The following is a 17,617-nucleotide window of genomic DNA, read 5'->3' as shown; positions in this document are numbered from 1 at the left end:
TCCCATGGTTCCTTTCTCAGTGCTGTTCCTTCCTCCCTCCCTGACAGCCTGCATCGTGTCCAGCCTGTGGTGACAACCTTCAAGATGGCCAGCCACCCCTGATTCTGCACAAAGGTCTTCTAAACACAGATTTCAACACTGTCATCACTTATCTTTCTGATAACCTTTTCTGTCCCCATGGCCTATCTCATCAAGACCAAGGCTACCATCTGATAGGGTTAGACAACCTCTCCATTAAGTGGTGAAACCTATCGTACCCCTTACTTCCTCATGGAGAGACTCTGGCCAACAAGCCTCTTACCTCTCTGAGTCCTTTCCTTATCTCTGAAAATGGCATAAAGATCTTCCACGTGACCTCACAGTTGTGCAGTGAGAATCAATGACAGAGTGAATGTGATAAGGCTTTACAAACTATAAAGTGTAGTACCAACATTACAATCCATTCAGATCTCTCGAACCTCTCTCAAGGTCCATTCAAGATGGACCTCCTATTGTTTCTCTCCATAGGGATTCTCCCTCCTTTAATCGGCCTGGGAAATGCTACCTTTGAGGGCTCACTGATCTTTCCACCCTGATGTCCTCCTTCACTAACCGTATCCTTGGTGCTGCACCTGTCCGTCTCTGTTCTTTTGCACAGGAATAAAAGTTAGTGAGCCCCTTGCAATATGCCTGTGGTTTACTCATTATCTCATTTAATCCTCGCAATAAATTTGGCAAAATCTCTGGAAACAAAGTCAGTATACAAAAAACAAAACTAAACCAAACCAAAAAAAAAAAAAAAATTTGCAGTTCTATATACTAGAAACAAATAAACAGAAAAAAAATTTTTAAATCATACCATTTAGCAAATGTATGTTATCTGGGAACAACTGAAGTTACATATGACCCCTATACCGAAAACTGTAAAGTATTATCAAGATAAATTAAAGAAAATCTAAACAAATGCAAACATATGTCAGGTTCATGAACTCAGAAGACTTAATATTCTAAAGATGTTCACTCTCCAAATCATTCTATAAAGTCAATACAATCCCAGTCAAAATCCCAGCAGCTTATATATTAGAATGCAAAGGGCCAAGAATAACCAAGACCATCCTGAAAAAGAACAAAGGTGGAGAGTGTATGTTATCAGATTTCAAGACTTGTGAAGTAACAGTAATTAAGACAGTGTAGAATTGATATAAAGCTAAAGAAACTGACTGATAGAACAGAAGAGAGTCCAGAAACAGTTCTGCATAAAAAAGATGTATATGCCAAAAAAAAATGCATATACATCTTAAGAAGGGAAAAAACTGTATTAAAATTGTAATACTCAATATATACTGATAACAAAAGATGAATACAAGTCATGTTTGACTTCTGCAATTACAAGAGGTGCTGAAAGTGGTTACCATCAGTGTCATTTTAATACAGCTTTTTGCTTTCTTAAAATGTGTATACATTTTTTTGGCACCCTTGGTATGTGGTCACTTGATTTATGACAAAGGGGACAGTGCAGAGCAGTGGGAAAATAATCTTATTTTTATTAATTGCTGCTGGTTAACCAGCATCCACTTATAAAAAAGGGAATTTTGACTCCTAGTTCATACTACACACAAAGAATTCTAGATGAATTTTAGATATAAATGTGAAAGGTAAAACACTGAAGCTTCTAGAAGAACACACAGAAGAATAACTTCTTGGCCTTTGGATAGGCAGACATTTCTTAACCAGGACATAAAAAAACACTAACCATAAAGGAAAAATATTGATAAATTAAGAATTTCTCTTCCTCAGGGGTTTCCATTAAGAGTTAAAAGGCAAACCAGAGCATAGCAGAAGATATTTCCAGTACACATAACTGGCAAAGGCCTCCCAACAGAATGCAAAAAAGAACTCTTGTGAATCTCTAATAAAATGAAACCAAGTTAAAAATGAAGAAAAGATTTCAATTAGCCACTTCATAAAACAGGATATGCAAATGGTGAAAAATGTATAAATAGGGGCTCACCATGCTCCATCATCAAGAAAATGCAAATTAAAACCATAATTAAATACCACTAAGCAACCACTAGTGGGAAAATGAAAAAGCCAGACAATATCAAGTGGTGGCAAGGACATGAAGCAACCGAGGCTGTCACACTCCGCTGTGGGGACTGCCGTCACGCTCCACCACACTGAGAAGGGTTGGCATATGCAGACCTTATGACCCAGCAATTCCACTTCCAGGTGTACACCCAGTAGAAATGCTCACCTGTGTTTACTAAAAGACCTAGCAGCATCATGTGTAACAGCCCCACACGGGAAATGCCTGGACACCTAAATCCTATCCACAGTGGAATAGTCGTACAGTAGCCTGTTACGGAGCAATGAGAATGACGGAACGACTGTAACACACAACCATCTGGACCAGCCTCTCACACAAAGAAGCACACGTTGTGGGAGCCTATGAATAAGATGTTTACACAGAGGTCAAAGTGATGGCGTCATGGAGAGAGATGGACATGACCTGGAGGGGAACACAAGGGATCCTGGGGGTACTTCTCATGCTCTATCTTTTGCCTTGGGTTCTAGTTATAGGAGAATTCTGAAAACTCATCTGGCTGTTTGTTCATCCATGATTTCTGTATTATACTTCAATAAAATTTTCACTTACAGAAAATTCTGACAATAACCCACAAGGTGGATCTTTCCTTCTTCCCAATTTATCAATGAGGAGACTACACCCAGAGGGAACAAGGAACGGGGCCGGGGTCCCCTGGGGATGAGAGGCAGAGGGTTCAGACACCCAGTGTGGGTTCCTCCGCGTCATCTCCTGACTTGACTACAGTGATGTTCTCTCTCACTCAGTTCCTCGGTGAGGCTCTGCACCCTCAGAGGCAGGAACCCTGACTCCTAGCATAGGGCTGGACGCTGCAGCCCAACAGGTGCACTGATGTGTGTGTCCTCCCTCCCCACCCCCAATTCATAAGTTGAAGCCCCAACCTGGAGCCCCATGAAGGGATTAGTGCCCTCAGAAGAAGCGGAAGAGACCAGAACCCTCGTTTTCCACCATGAGGACACAGCAAGAAGGCAGTCATCTGCAAATCAGAAAGTGGACTTTCCTCAGACACCAGATCTGCAGCACCTTGAGCTGAGACTTCCCAGCCCCCAGGATTGTGAGAAATGAATGTTGATTGTTTAAGCCACCTCAACTGTGCCACACAGCCCAGCCCCTCCTTCACCCCCTGTCCCCCGCTCTCTGCTCACCCACACTCTTGGGCCCCTGCTGTAGCCTCTCCAAGCTTCTACCTCCTTCTGTAGAGAGGTGTTAACTACCTACCTTATAGGGCTTCTGTACGTATTGAGTAAATTTTACCTGTAAAGGCGCTAGCATATAATTAAGAGCTTACCAAATGGCAGCTAGTTTTTTTGTTCTGTTTTGTTTTGGATTTGGTGGCTCAAGACGTTGCTAGGCTCTAAGGCGAGGCTCAAACTCCTGATATATTTTTCTTCAACTTTGCAGGTCCCTGGGCTCTGTTTCTTTTCTCGCATTGGCTAAAGAACTGGGGACATTTCCACTGGGGGCCTCTAGAGATTCAATTTTTAAAAAATGAGTAATCATCTATCAGTTGTTTGTAAGAATTGCTCTTAAAGCGCCTAGAAATCACTGATCAGACCGATGGATAGTAATCCCCCCGAGGACACCTGGAATCCCATGGAGCCTGCCAGGCAGAAGAACCTGGGACACTCAAGGAAAGGAGCAGACAGCCAGAAGCATGGCCACGCAGGAGAGAGCAGTCCCAGCCATTCGCCTGGTGGCACAGAGGGTTAGAGGCTGGGGTATGTTTAGCCAGAGCCATCTCCTTGTCCCCTGCACACGCTCTGAGTTGCAGGTGGGGAATAGCAGCTCAGCCCAGGCTCTCCTCAGAGGCATTTCTGTGCTTCCCTGATTTCCCTGTGGGCTGCAGCACTGACCCTGGCCTCCCCTGTCTCTTGCCTCCACTGTTCAGCCCACATTTTTCACCCCTGCCTCCTTGAGGAGAATTAAACAGGAGCATGTGTGTGTGTGTGTGTGTGTGTGTGTGTGTGTGGTCCTTTCACCTGAGTCTAGTGAGAGGCAAGGAGAGGACGGGGTGGGGGTGGGGGTGGGGGTGGGGGGCTCCAGGGTCTCATCTGAGCTCAGGGGCTCGGGCAGGAAAAGAGACCGTGAAGCAGCACGAGGGCTGGTACACACTGGGTTTTCTGGCAAGAGAAACCGCAATAGTCACTAACCACTCTCAGAAGCCAGACTACCTTCTGCGGGCGCCTCTCTGTAACTTAATGTGGAAACATATTTGCCTGCGAAGATTCAGACCCTACAAGGCCTTTCTGGTCCTCAAAAGAAGCAGCGATCCCTGGGGTCCCCCTGCTACTGTGCCCCTGCAGCTGGTGCCCTGGCTGCCTCAGAGGCGCGGTATAGGCAGCACAGGTCTGGGCAAGGCAGGGAGACCGCGCTTCCATGAGACCGGATCCACAATTGGCTGCTCCCAGAAATCCCCACCTGCCTCCCTGCCCCTCTCCCTCAGCCACTGGTGTAAAAGAAAGGTGTGTGTGGGCGGGGTAGGGGGGGAGGGAGAGGGGCTCTGAGTCTGTGCTGCCATCTCTTCAACCTGTCTCTCTGTCCTGGGACGAACCCCCCAAGGGACCTGCTCGGTGGAGACATCTTAAGCAAGAACCTCAACATACACCATTAATGTTGACCTTTGGCAGGCTTCTCTAAAACCACTGTCTGTCCAAGAGAGTAAGGCCTAATTCCAGACTGCCTTGTGCTTCTTGTTCCACGTCTCTGTCAGCTTCTCAATCCATGGAGCATAGTCAAGAGGGAGATTCATGGCTGCTGTCCCAGGGCCTGTGCCTCGGGCAGTCCTTTGAGCTCTCCATCCTGTACGAGGTTCTGCCTGATTTAAAAAGGGGCAGGGGACGGGGGAGTGCAGAGACTGCCCAAGGCAAGTCCCATGGCTTCTTTTCTCCTGAGCAGCCCTTTGAGGTCTCTTCAAGCTCTCCTAGTTCTAGAACAGAGGCCCCTGCAACTGGGCTGGCACCCCCTTTCCCAGACAGTCCTAAAAGCTGTGAGAGCCCCACGTTGGTGGAGGTACTGCCTTCTCAGATTTTAGGTACCAACATGCTCGGACCGAAAATCGCTGCACTCTGAAGACATGGGATCAGAGAACTAACAGCTGTGTGCTGCACACCGTGGAGGAAATCACCTCAACTGGGGGCCTCACCATTAAAGTGGAAAGTTTCCTCCACTTAAAAAAAGAACACAGAGGAATAGGAGAAGGCAGGGGGAAGGAGCGTTCCACGCCAGCCTGCTTGTTTCACACGGGGAATGTGTGTTGAAACAAGAACAGCTTCTCCTTGGTCCACCCAGGCTCCTGCCTCTGTCTAGTTTAATGCCAGTTAGGTGGAATAATTGCTCTCTAATTTTCCAAGGCAGAACTGGAATTCAGTCGTTTGCATTCTCCTGTGTGATGCGGCCATACCTGGGCTCTCTCACATCTGGGCATCCCCCGTAAACCGAATGCACAGAAATGTTTCATTTTATTTGTTTTTCTTTTTCCCTCTTTCCTGACCTTATGTGCTACGTAATCCAGAAAATGATCCCGATGGGAAAGACATTGGCTTTGAAGCAAGAGGCAGGAGGAAGGAAGAAAGAGGCTCAGCGTACGCCCCTTCTAGCCAGCTCTTCACCCTGGGGAGAAATCGTCCCCCCTTGTTCTGTTCCATACAAGCCCTCGAGATGGTGTTGTGGGGTCCTTCCTGAGGCGGAGGGAACACCCAGCTGACCCTGGGCCTCTGAGCCTGCTCCTCTCACCTCCTCCTCTCCTTCACACATGTGGCGTAAGCCCAACTGAGCAAGAGATCCACTTTCAGCGCCGAGTCTCAACTTCAGGACATTCCATGATGTCACACTTACTGTTCTACATAATTTCATAAGTCAATTTTAAGTTCGTCAGCTTGGCAGTGTGGATGGAAACGCAGAGAGACAAAGATGGAGTGGTTCCCTCCCGTATTGTTTTCTGCTACAACTGTCTCCCTTTGCAGAGTAAGCAGATAAGAAGGTAGTTGTCACAGCCAGTACTGCCTGACTCCAAAATTGTCCCTCCCTGATCCCTGGGACGTGTGTCTGGACCACAGGCTCACGATCCTCCCTCACAGACAACTCACTCTTATGCCCAGTCTCCTTCGATTGGAGCTGATGGGAAGGGGCCGAGGCTAACACAAAGAGAATCCTACTATGTTTCTTGCACTTTTACTTACATTGGCTCGTGGAATTTTCTTAAAAATTCTATATGGGACCCAATATAATTTACAGATCAGAAAACAGAGGCTCAGAGAGGCTCAGTGACTTGCCCAACGTCACACAGCAAATAGGTAGCATAGCTAGGATCCAAACACTGGTTTCTCTGATTCCCAAAACCATGTTCCACTGTCCATGTCCAAACTTGCACACAGGATTGACAAACATGACAAAACCCATGCCTCACCTTTAGGATTCACCTGCTCTCTCTGCCAGAGCTGTAGGTTGCCAACCAGGTGAGGATCAACTCCTCTGGGAGAATAAGAGAGCACGGTGGGGACAGAAGTATTTCCGGACGAAAGCCCGGTCTCCAGGTGTCACCTCACTGGAGACTTCACAGGACACTCTGCCTGCCTTGCCCTCCCTTGGCTAGCCGGCTTTTCAGCAGGCAAGAGGGAAGCTCTTGAGCAGGTACCAGGCTGAGGAGCCTTCCAGAGGAAGATGGGGAATGGTGTTCTGAGAGCTTCATGGCTGTGGGCAGGGGTTCCCGGGCACCCTGTTCTTCTGAGAGTGAAGGAGGTCCCTGCTTGATGAGACCTGCCTCCTGTCTGGGAATCTTTCCCGACTCCCAGTGGCATCAATGCCCTGGGCAGTTAGCACGGTTGACTGACATTTGCAACCTTTGGTTTTGTTTGGACTTGGTTTATACCTAGCACGTAGGAGACTGAGGCAGAGAACTTGTTTTTCATTTTTGAAAGGCGCCCACTGGTAGCAACTGCGATTGACATGTAAACCTTCCCTGTCACATTAGTTGGGAATTTCTCCGAACCCTCAGAGCAAAGGAAAACGCAGAGGAAGGAGGAAAAGAAAATGCCTGAAGCACCCAGAGAAACAAGAAAGAAGACAGAAGAGAGACCCAGAGGCCATGGTGATCAGCTGTTATTGCCATCCAGGACATCCCCTTGACCTGGGTGGGGAGAAATCCAGAGAGACTGAGACCACCCCCTGGGGCACACCTGCTGAGCGCTCAGGTTGGAGGAGCTGCTGAATTCCACTGGCCCTGCAATTAACAGCGGGGGCGAGGAAAAGGTTCTGAGCTGGGAGCAGGGTCCCTGGTTCTGCCACTAAGCAGCCGAGGAACCCTGGGCAAGGCCCGCCCCAGTCTTGCCTCGCCTCTGGGTCATCTGTTTTTTGTTTTTTTTTTTTAAGTCTGCTGTGATTCCTTCCAGGTCCAAAGTAAGGTGTTAGTCATGTCTCCTGTTACAAATAAGTCCTCGACGCAGCCCGTTAACCCCTGACCTTTGACCTTGGACTAGGAACTCCCCTCTCTTTGAAGCCTGTGCTCCCCCACATTTCCAGACCAGCACGAGATCTCTGGGAACGCGTGCCATCAACTAGGAGACAGGGAGGAAGATAGAAAGGCCTTCTAATACATGATGTCATTTCTAGAAAGAAGGTTCTCCATCCTCACATCTATCCTATACTCCATTGCTAGAGGAACTTCCTAAAAGCCAAGTCAGCTATGAGCTGGTCCCTTCCCATTGCTGCAGTGGTTCTCCACCACCTGTCAAATGACATGCGGACTCTGAACTGGGTAAGAGGGGTCCTCCTTACTCTGACTCGCCTTTGTTCCCTGGCCACTTATTGTCCTGGACCTTTGCAGCCCCCTCCCTCCATCTTTTAAAATCACATCCAACCCACGGGGCCCTTTTCAAATTCTACGTTTTCCATGAAGACTGTTTAGACCTGAACTGCTTTGTGTAGTGATTTTTAAAAAGATATATCTGTCACCTCCCCCAATTCCAGGCTGGTGACACCTTGTGGCAGGCAGAGCACTGGACATGAACTCAGTGGTCAATGACTTTAAAGGAATGGAACTAAAATAGAAAGAACTGTATTCCTGGGGTCCAGAACAGCAGTTCTTGGAGGTGAATAGAAGTAGAGAAAAGACAATGGGGGGGGGGAGAAGGTGTTTTTTTGGGCGGGAAGCAGATAGAATGGTATTTAAGGATCCCTTCAACCCTGAGATTTTGTGTTTCTATGCAGAGTACTGGTCATTCCTTGAACGCAGGCTCGTTAGTTTCCTGATAAATCTTGGGACCCTGGACTTGGTGGTCCCTGTTGTAGCACAGAAGTAACTCCATGGTCAAGAGAAGATTTCTAATTCAACAGATGGTTGAGGTCTTAGTAGGAAGCCTGGGGAAGCTGAAAGCCTGGTGCTCCAGTCGTCCTGGTGCATGAGGAAATGTCAGGAAAAGCCTCGCATCCTGCCCCCAGCTACCCTCCTCCCCCCAGCTTGTGCAGAGCCTTTGGGCAGGGGCAGCTGCTAGCCCAGCCAGGGAGGAGGCAGGCAGCTGGAAGTCCTCCTGGCCGTCAGCGGAGCTCCCTTTACAGTGCAGGTGGAGGCTGGGGGCTGCCTGGGCTCTCGTGTTCCCCACCTGCCTGCAGTGCGGTTTGTCTGCTGGCGCCACTGAGGCGTTGGGGCTGGGGGAATTTGATCAGCAAGGCGGGGGAGGCTGTCTCCCTAAGATAGGAGCCCAGTCTAATCCTTCCCACCTCCTTGGGCCCTGCTGAGATGCGCTTCCCCAGAGGGAAGAGCAGAAGGGAGCCGAAACTGCAGAGTCTGAAGATGGCAATACATAAGGGAGGGTCGTGAGGGCTTTAAGTGTCCTTTTGAAACCCTGACCTCACTGCTGAGGTGGTAGGACAGACTGCACAGCGTCCTTGAGGCACTCAGACAGGCTGCCTCTTAGCGACTGGCAGAAGGTCAAGAGCAGCCCCAGGGCTCATTCCCCAGACTTCTGACCCTTGACATTCTAAGCATGGTTCCCCAGTGTCCCTGCCTGCCTAGCTGTGTGGCAGCTTTTGTTCTCAGGGTTTTCCCATTATCTTACCAGAGAAGAGGGTGGGAGGGAAGAAACTGGGTTGGGGGCTCAGCAAGTTCCAGCTTAGGTGGTTGCTGTGTTCCCCTTCCATCCTCTCCCTGGGAGACCAAACAAATATTATCAGTGACTCAGGGAACCTCCTGTCAAGGTCAGTCTGCTCTGACTGACACTGTCTCTGCGGTCTGACAGGAGAACCACTATTCTCCACTTCCTGCCAGCCCCAGTGCAATGTCGGCGCTGCATGAGCCATCTGGGAGACCCCATCCGTGGGCGGGAGAGCTTGTGGACGGAGCCGCTGAGCCTGGACAGGCCTCTGAGCATCTGCTCCCCTTGCTGGTCTGTCCCGTGCTGTGCCCATTTGCCCCCGAAGCGTCCTCACGAAGAGGGGAGGCCACGCCTGGAAGCTCCATCTTCGTTCCTTCTCCTCCTGGCTGCCTGGGTTCCTGGCCCCGGGGGCCCTTGAGCGGCACAGGGACATCTGAAGTGGCTGGGTAGGAAGGGCCATGGCAGGCCTCACCAGCATCAGTCTCAGGCATTTGGGGCTGAGCCCTGTGTCCAGGGCCTGGGGCTACACACCTGTGGCATGACATACTTTCTCTTTCAAGGGGTTTATAGTCTAGGCAGGGAGGAAGGAGAGAAATGAGAATGAAATACTGATTCATGGGATCAGGTGCACCCTGGGCGTGACAGCACCTACTGCAGAATTTAAGTAGCAGATGGAGGGTCGGGTCTTTCTCTCCCCACAGCTGATGGCCTTTCCTCTGTCCAGACCAGGCAGGTGCAGCCCCTCAGTTGTGAGTGTACCCCTCTCACCCTAGAATGCCTGTCCCTCCTCCTGCTGAGCCAGGAGCCACTCACTATCACCCACTGCCCCACCATCCAGGGTTACTGGGGTCCCCGGGGAAAGGTACTGGCAAACCCAAGCTTTGTTCTCTACCTCCTTCTCTTTCTCTTAGCTCCTTCCCTCTGTCTTTTCCTCGCTTGCCTATACTCAACTATCTCTCTTTTCTGCAGGAATATAATGTTCGGCTGCTTTACACCCACTCTCTGAATGCTGCCAGTGAATAATGACTAAGGTGGTGGGTGGAAGTACAGCAAGTTGAGACCAATTTAGCAGTCCAGGGTGCCAGGAGGAGGCTGACGGAGCAGCAAACGGCTTTGCCACAGCAAGGAGAGTGCAGGTGCCCCCAAACCAGCAGGCCAGTGAGCCACGTGCACAGCCCTAGCCTGGGGCCCAGCACGCACTGCCTCAGCCCCCCTGCAGTCTATGCACCAGGTGAGAGTCATACACGGGGCAGGCAGGGTTTGTCCTTAGACACCAGTGGATTTTCAGAGTGATGCCCACTCCACCCGGATCTCGGCTCCACTTTTGACATCCTTGAGGGGCTGTGTCCTTGGATACACCCTGGGCTCAGAGTTTCATTTAGACTGTTCCCTCTTCTTCTGGGGGATGCTGCGGCCTGGGGACATCTGCAGCTCTGAAGGGAGACTGCTCTGGGCATGGCAGATAGGGAGGTTCTGGGGAGCTTGGGAGGGGGCTGCCCGAGCGCACTTCAGATCATGCCACAGAGAGGCCAATCCAGGGAGAGCCAGGTGTGGGTCTTGCGGGTCCTGCCATGGAGAATCTGAGGACACCTCTCATGGGAAGTGACTGGGAGGAGAGCATGTCTCAGAGAGAGACAGAGATGACAAGACTAGATGAATGAATGTGTGTGTGTGTGTGTGTGTGTGTGTGTGTGTGTGTGTGTCTGCTGGCAGCCATCCTGAAGGCAGTTAGTTATCTTCTCCCACAGTGATTAACTGACATGGAAAAAAAATCTATGGATGATCTGGGCAGGGCAGCTCTTTACTGCCTTTGTTCCAGGTACTGGATGAAACCCACATCACATCTGTTCCGACACCTAGTTGGCCTATCACTTAATAGGAAAAATCACCTCTCTGCTGGATTGATTAGAACAATTAATGTTAGCTGGTCGTGTGTACGCATGCGTGCTGTGTGCACACGCGCACTCTGTCTCCTGCCTCTTCTCTCTCCCTCACACCCACCGCACCCTCTTCCCCGTCCACACTCCATCAGAGCCTTTCCTCATCGGAAGGCAGCCCCCGTGTGTGATCAGCACCCAAGTCTGGTTTCCACACACTGCTCATGTTACCAGGGAAGAGACTGCAAAGCTCATTTTAGTTTGGAACTTAGCTGCCCAGAGATAAGGTGGAAACACTGAAATAGATAATGGAATAAAGGTTGTTATTCCAATGAAATGTCGTTAATTCAGATTCTGTGAAGGCAAAGCTTGCTATAATTTCAACCTTGTGAACTGACTAGTTGTAAAGAAAGAACCTACACAAGATAAAGTTCATTCCTTCACATAAGTCTCAAGTAGACATTCCCATATGCTAAATACTTCCTAGTTTATTGTTTATTGATTTAACATATGTACATAACAAGTGCTTACGGATAAGGGGGGCGTGCAGAAAAAAGTGAAGAAAACTCCAAGACTCAGCACACTTGAATTACAATACCTATGAAAGTAAACTGAGTTCTTATAATTAAAAAAAAAATTCTTTTTGTTTTCTGCACATTAAACACTTGTTAACAATTCAGTGAACCTAAATCTGTTTAACTAATGAAGTCTGATGGTTGGGTCGTTACAGCCCCAGATTGGGAGACAGGATGGCTGGGCTCCAATCCCAGCGTTCCACTTCAAATCTTAGGTGAACTCCTTTATCTCAGACAGGAGCACTTGGTTTTCTCATCTGTCAAACTGTAGAAGAGATCTTCCCACAGAGTTGGTAATAATAATAATAATAATAATAATAATAATAATAATAACAACAACAACAACAACAACAACAACGACATCTCTTTTAAAGTGTAAAGTCCTGTACAGATAAAAAAGGCTATTAAAATCATTACTACAGGAAGCCTAGGGATGGTGTTTGGCCGTCTGGTGGAAGTCTGTGTCTGACAGGAAGCAAGAGAGTGAGAGAAGCAGGATGGAGATTGCAGATACTGGGGCAGCTGTGCCAAGCGGCAGCTCACGCGAAGCCCAGCTCAACCTTGCTCCACTGACACATGCCCACGCACTGCTCTAAACCCTCGGAGGAGGAGGTACAAGGCCAGTGTGCACACTCGTTTGGCTGGAGGCAGTTATAAGAAGTGAGCCCTCCCTCCCATCATTCCTGGCTCTGTCTGGGCTGGGCAACTGGCTGAGCTGGGGAAGGAGGAGGGTACTCCCTAGAAGAGAAAGTCCATCTCCTTAGCTCTCAGCTGGCATTTTGCTGCTGCTACTACGTCTACCCTCTCACACCTTCTTGACGTTCAGTCCACGACCGTGTCCTGCCTGGTGTCTTCAAGCTCACTTCCCTCACGCTGAGCAGTTGCCATGTTCCACGGTAGTACAATCCAGTTGTCACTGGACCTGACATTGATTCACATGTGCTGGTTCCTCTTCCCAAATCTCATCACAGAGTTTAATCTCAGACCATTATTGAGCCATTAAAAAAAAATCCCCCATCTCCTTGGGGTCTGGCATGGGTAAATAGTGAACAAATAGGGAAACGCAGAGTTTTTCAAATTTGATCTTTGAAAGGTGAATTAAAATCATCATGATTCTTGAGAAGGCATGTGGCAAACCTGATATGAGAAATAATGGGTGGTGCAAAGAGCATGGGAAGAGAGTCACCGGGTCTGTGACGGTGTGACCTTGGGCAAGTCATGGCCAGATGACCTCCCCAAACATGGAAGCAATTCACCCTCCCAGCAGCAGAGTCCAATTCAGCAACACAGCAAATTCAGCAAAACTGCAGCAACACAAAGATCTATTCAAAAACAAACTCAAAGACCTACCATGTAAATTGCCTAAAGATTCCCCAGGCAGTTGGACACTTGTTTGTTGGCAAAGCCCCAGAAACACCTCATCGTTGCCCTGAAACCACTGCTCCTAGGGTTCCCTGTGCGCGATTTTAAAACCTCAAATCTAGATCACACCTGGCATCTCCCCCTTTGTAATTGTACTTGTCCGTTGATTGAGCTGGAGATGGAGTGTGTGGATTGGCAGGGTGGGTGGGGGCTAGGTTTTCCTTAAGCACCTGAACTGTCAGAGAGGCAAGAGTTGGGATGGAGAAGCCCTGTCTAGGCAGAGGCACTGAAGGAGCTGGGCCAATAACAGAGGCAGGAAAGTCAGGGCAATGTGTGCCCCTGCAGAAAGCCACTGTTGGGAAAAATGCTCCCTGCCAAGGGTCCCTGATAGCTCTTTGCTCTCTCATCACTCTACTAAACAAGCATTCACGAAGGGCCTACGCCGAGTAGCCAGACATTGTCCTCTGACCTGGGAATTCACAACACAATCTCTGACTCTGAGAACGTTGTGGGCTCTTCAGGAACCAGACGGTAAACGCGAGATACCATGGAATGATGGCAGGAACTCAGAGGAAGGCCCATGCCCCGACTAGGTGGATGGAGGTGCGGGGACAGGGCAAGAACATTTTACAGAGAAGAAACACGTATTTCTGTGCTCAGAGGTAGCAGGAGAAAGTGGAAGAGCCAGAGGCTGAGCTGAGTTCAAATCCTTGCGCCACCATTTGCTATCCCAGCTATGTTATTTAAGTCTCCTCCCCCATCAGCATATATACCCTGCAGGGCTGCGCTGAGAATTACATGAGATCATGAAGAAAGAGTACTGGGCACACAGTGTACGTAGTGGATGGGATTAGATGTTGTGAACTACTGTGTTTCCCCGAAAATAAGACCTACTCCGAAAATAAGCCCCAGTTAAGATCTCAGTCAGATGGACGCAGTTAGTACGTCATGACAATGTTCCAGAAGAAGATGGCATGACTGTATTTGAATAAATGTAGATTGTTGTACATGAAAAAATAAGACATCCCCTGAAAATAAGCCCTAATGGAGCAAAAATTAATATAAGACCCGGTCTTATTTTCAGGGAAACACAGCATTACCCATTACGCTCGTCTCGTCTGTAAGCTGCTTAATGACAGGTTTGCCATCATTACCTTATTCTTCTTCGAAGCCTCGCTGCCTGGCCCAGAGCCTTGAATTTTGTAGGCACTCAATGAATATTTATTAACTGAATGTTGAGTGAATTGCAAAGGCATATAAATAAGTTTTTGGGATTAGAAAGGCATCTTTTTATGGCTGGTGCCCATCTACCTCTTGGCCCATACAGGCAGACACATGGCTTCTCAAAACTGCCTGGCAAATCTTCCCCTGGCACATGCCTAATACACAGGCTCTCCCAGCACACACTACACAGCAGCGCACCTTTGATGGCGGCCACCCAGCCACACATCTACTAAGACACATACACAGACCGGAGACCTTTTACAGACACACACATGCACAAGCTGAATGGTTGAAACAGGTTTCACCTAGTGCAGCATGCAGAGGCTGCCATCAATGTTAAATAATAACCATTTCAACCATCCTACCCTCTCTCTGGCTCGCCTTTGAGAGACACCCTTCTTGCTCCACGTGAGTTTCTTCTCACCTCAAGCAGAGTGAACGTCCCCCACTCACATCTGTCTAGCTGAGATCCTGTACTTGAACCCCAGGTTGCTAAGCCTAACTTTGCTCCCGGTGGCTGTAGACCTCAGGGAAAGCCCTGCCTCTCCAGTGCCTCAGTGTCTTTACTGGTAAACACAGAGAGTTAACCGTACTTCATACCGACGTGGTAGTTATGTTTCGAGGACAATGGAGATAGCAAAGGAGATAACATCTGTGATGTGCAGAAAGTGCCTCAGAAGAAAGGCGCTGGATAAATATAAGGTGTAGACACCACGCCTCATGAGCATGTATGCCTCAGCCCACAGACTTCCACCCACAGACTCGGCTCTTCCCACCCTGAGCGCAAACACCCTTCCCCCAGGAACACTGTCTCTAACACCCATTTTCATGTGCACACATATACATGCATACTTCCAACACCTGTATTTTCCCCAGCATGCCCACAGAAAAATTGGTTTTTGAATTTCGAGGAAGCTCAGGTTACACTCTCTTGCTCCCACCCACAAACTCTTCTCAAGGGTCTCTCAAGAACTGCCAAGCAGACAGCTCATCTGTCTGTGGCTGGGCTCCTCGGCTCCCACGATGATAATTAGGCCGTGCTTCCCGCAGAGCAGGAGACCCTTATCTGGCACAGCTCCTGACAAGAGTTCTCCAGAACTCGGTGCCTCTTCACTTGTTTGCCAGGACCCAAGGCCAGAGCAGAGGGGCTGATGGCAGCAGGACAGTGTGGATGGAAGGGAAGAGGAAGGACCCATGAACTTCAGATGATCAGAACCCTGGGCACTCCTTGTTCCTGAGAAATTGAGGGCTCTGAAGCTAACACGTCTGGGGCACTTTCCTAGGCCTGACACCCTAGTGGGCGAGCAGAATACTCCTGCGCTCCACAGTTCAATCCTTTCCACTTGGAGCAGGAGAGAGAAAGATCACCTGGCCCTTGATGTTTCTGTGCCTTAAGCATGTGGAAGGATGTGTGTGTGTGGAAGTAGTGGGGGGCTGGTTGTTTCTGGTGGGTGAGAGAAAGAGGTGAATGTGGTGTGTGTGGAGGTGTGAGTGTGTGTGCGTGTGTGCGTGCATTACTTTGGCTGAATTGTATGTCCAGGGCTGATTATGGTGACCTGCAGCTTCAGGGGGCCACTTAAATTCCGGGGTTCATCAGCCCCCCATTCCCTTCAGCCCATGTGACATACTCCTTCAGTGAATCACTCCAAACCTCGAACTGCATTAGTGTCCCTGCCATCAGTGCGGACACAGCACGCCTCCAAAGTTCCAGACCGCCCAAGCTCGGAGGCCGGCTCCAGCTGTCAAACCCACTGACTGGGGGCAGGGCCCCTCCAGCCCCATGTACACCTCAGGCTTCCTCATCTCTGACATCCGTGTCACCCAACACTTACGTCCATCGAGATCAGATTCGGGGCTGGGAGTACATACACCCCGTCTGCAGGAGATGGACACAAAAAGACAGAAGGACAGACGTCCATTCGGTCCTCTAGGCTGGGACCAGCCAGCAGCACCCACCCTGGCAGAGGGGAGACGCTGACAGTTACCTGCAGAGACAAAGACACCTAGACAGACTTGGCACAGACAAAGACTTACAGACGCGCTGCACGCCGCGGGGAGCGCGCTGTCCCCGGACCCTGGACGCCTGCCGTGGCAGCAGACCCTGCTGGGAGTGAGCGAGACCACTCATCCACCGCACCTTACCTGCCCCCTGCGCCTCGGGCTGACTTGAGAATTATTTTTCAGTGTGTTTTGCAATGTATTCTCGTGTCTCTTTTCCCAGAGCTGACGGGTGGCTTTGGCTCGCCGGACGAGGCGAGCGGAGAAACTTTCGGCTGCTCCGCCCGCGCGCTGCCCGCCGCCCGCCCGCTCCCGGCGCGCCGGCCTCTGTGCGGGGTCCCAGAGCCGCGGGCGGGCGGGCGGGGCTGTGGGCAGGCGGGGCGGGGCCGGCGCCGCTCATTGGTGGGGACAGGGAGGGGCGGAGCCGCAGGCGGGGCGGGGTGGGGCTGGAGCCGGCGCCGTTCATTGGCCAGGGTGGGGCATAGCGCGGCGGGCGGGGCGGGGAGGGGCCTCTCATTGGCCGGGGACAGAGAGGGGCGGAGCCTAGGGAGGGTGAGGCGGGACGTGGTTGGCGCCGGCACCGCTCATTGGCCGAGGCGCGGCCGGCAGCCTCGCCCTCACCGCTCGGCCGCCTTTGTTTCTAGCTGACAGCTGGAGCTGCTCGCGATCTCCCCTCTCCTCTGCGCCCGCTGCGGGCGCTGGGTCTCGGGACTCCCATCTCTCTGCTCTGACTTCCAGCAAACCCCTTCGGGCGACCCTACCTGCTGTCTTTCCCTCCTTCCTCTCTCGCTTTCTCCGACTGTTCCCATCTTGCTCTTATCCCCTCCTTTCCCCCCTTTTATTACCTGCATTCCATTCTCACTCCTTCAGGTTTCCTTTATCCATTCCTTCTTTTTCTCCTTTTCTCCATGTTCTCCATTTTCTTCCATATTCCTTCTCTATCATCCCTTCTTTTAATCCGCCAGTTTCCTTTTCCCAATCACGTTTCTGCACTCCAAGCCCCAAACCCCGCAAAAAAGGCTGGATTTCTAGGTCCAAAGACCCGATTCCCAGCCTATACGGTGCATTACTTCACCATGTCAGGATTACAGACCAGAACCCAGAACACTGTCACTCCCATTCCCAAGACATTTCAAAGGCAAACTTTTTCAGCATCCTCCCTCCCAGGGACTAAGTTTCAGGGAAAAGCTGGGGCCTGTTTCAAATTTATAGCCATTAATCTCACCCAGTACCTTTCTAACACTATCATTTTCTCTACCACACTCATTTTCAACTTCCAGAAGTTGAGCTATGAGTAAAACCAAACTTACAAGCGTTGGAGGGACAGTTAAATGGGGTGCCAGGTGTTGCACGAGGCTCTGGTCCGGAGGTGCACTGAGGCTAATCCTCTAAAACCCATGCATGCCTCTG

The 17,617-nt window shown here is 50.1% G+C and overlaps 1 protein-coding gene across 1 annotated transcript in view; it reads right to left on the bottom strand.

Moving 5' to 3' along the window:
- Nucleotides 1–16,518, bottom strand: part of LZTS1 (leucine zipper tumor suppressor 1) — a 49,694-nt gene extending 33,176 nt beyond the window's left edge. Inside the window, exon 1 of the mRNA XM_081076427.1 lies at nt 16,352–16,518. The gene's annotated coding sequence lies outside the window, so the exon portion shown is untranslated. The remainder of the gene's footprint in view (nt 1–16,351) is intronic.
- Between the last annotated feature and the right edge of the window lie 1,099 nt (nt 16,519–17,617).

The sequence above is a fragment of the Rhinolophus hipposideros genome (assembly GCF_964194185.1).
Source record: "Rhinolophus hipposideros genome assembly, chromosome: 16".
Lineage (NCBI taxonomy): Eukaryota > Metazoa > Chordata > Mammalia > Chiroptera > Rhinolophidae > Rhinolophus > Rhinolophus hipposideros.
Note: the sequence above shows the minus strand (reverse complement) of the source record. Positions and strands in the feature narration are given on the sequence as shown.